Source organism: Aristolochia californica, unplaced genomic scaffold (genome assembly GCF_029961685.1).
Source record: "Aristolochia californica isolate CCGP_79_NKW_82.1479 unplaced genomic scaffold, dmAriCali1.0.hap1 SCAF_10, whole genome shotgun sequence".
NCBI classification, from domain to species: domain Eukaryota; kingdom Viridiplantae; phylum Streptophyta; class Magnoliopsida; order Piperales; family Aristolochiaceae; genus Aristolochia; species Aristolochia californica.
The window spans coordinates 12,624,857-12,626,446 of record NW_027181771.1 but is presented as its reverse complement, the minus strand read 5'-3'; the positions used below and the strand labels follow the sequence as shown (position 1 = coordinate 12,626,446).

The following is a 1,590-nucleotide window of genomic DNA, read 5'->3' as shown; positions in this document are numbered from 1 at the left end:
CAGGTGACCGTAGAGCCCCGAGGGATTATTCTATCCCATCCCACTACTTCACCTCACCTTCTTCTATTATATTGCCACCTTACTGCCGCCAGTTATGAGTTGAAACCGGGTGTGATCCAACTCCTCCCTACATTCTATGGGTTGGAGAAGGAGGACCCATATTACCACATCAAGAAATTCTTAGATATTTGTGCAACTTTCAAATTCCAGAATTTCTCAGATGACTCTATCCGGTTAAGACTTTTTCCATTTTCACTTAAGGATAAGGCCAAGTCTTGGCTTAATTCCTTGGAGGTGGGCAGCATTACTTCATGGGACACATTAGTCACAAAATTTTTATCCAAGTACTTTCCCATTCAGAGAACTACAGCCCTCAGGAGAGAAATCTCCAACTTTATGCAGCAGGAGGGTGAACACTTTTATGAGGCTTGGGAGAAATGGAAGGATTTGATCCGTAGGTGTCCGCATCATGGGTTTGCGAAATGGAATTTAGTGCAATACTTTTATCAAGGTCTTACACCCCAGGTTAGATCCATGGTAGATGCAACGAGTGGTGGGAGTTTGATGGGTAAGAGTGCTAGTGAGGCGTGGGACTTCTTTGAAACGTTGAGGGATCAATCTCAGCAATGGGGTTCGTCATTTAATGTTGATAGGAGATCCCACGAAGCCAAAAGAGGGGTCTCTACGAGGTTAGTGAAACACCCATGCTCATGGCCAAGATTGAGGGGTTGACTAGAAAAATTGATGCCCTTATGGTGTCCAAGAGTTCACCTGCTCCTAACCCATCTACGGTCTGTACCATATGCTCTGGTTCATCTCATCCCACACAAATGTGTCCATCTAGTTCATCCTACCCAGAGCTCATTGAGGACTTGAATGCAGTCCATAATTTTGATAGACCAAACCGGAACGATCCTTTTTCAGAAACATATAATCCGGGTTGGGCTAGGCACCCAAATTTCTCATGGTCCAAGGGCCCACAGGTTGGGGGTCCTCCAAGGTTTACTCAACCCCAAGCTCTGCGCCCACATTTCACTCAACAACCATTGATTCCACAAAAACCTTCACTTGAGGATACACTTCAATTATTCATGCATAATACACAGTCCTCAATTGCTAAACTTGAAATGTAAGTGAGTCAGTTGGCCAGCCACATGACTGAACAAGCACAAAATAGACTCCCGAGTCAAACCATTCCTAACCCCAAAAGCACACATGAGAGTGGGTTGAGTTCCAAACCCCACCATGAGCAAGCCAAAGCCATAACCACCCTTAGGAGTGGTCGTGAGTTGAACAATGGGGTAGGGACCACTAAGTCTAAGGAGTCAAAGGATGACAATGGGGATACATCATTGGGTGAAGAACCTCCAAGTTCTCCACCAACAGCCAAGCAGATCCCTAACCAAGTCCCACTAGCTCCTTATCAGCAGAGGTTATCGGGCCCACCTAGGAAAGGAGATAGCATGCATGAAACGTTGGAACTGTTTAGTAAGGTTCACATTAACATTCCACTTCTTGATGCTATTAGGCAAGTCCCTGCCTATGCCCGATTTTTGAAAGACCTTTTTACACAAAAGAGAAAACAACATG

The 1,590-nt window shown here is 45.1% G+C and overlaps 1 non-coding gene across 1 annotated transcript; it reads right to left on the bottom strand.

Moving 5' to 3' along the window:
* Positions 1 to 369: 369 nt before the first annotated feature.
* LOC137943286 (small nucleolar RNA R71) lies at positions 370 to 476 on the bottom strand. The gene has a single exon (XR_011110624.1). It is a non-coding gene; the product is annotated as a small nucleolar RNA R71 (small nucleolar RNA).
* Between the last annotated feature and the right edge of the window lie 1,114 nt (positions 477 to 1,590).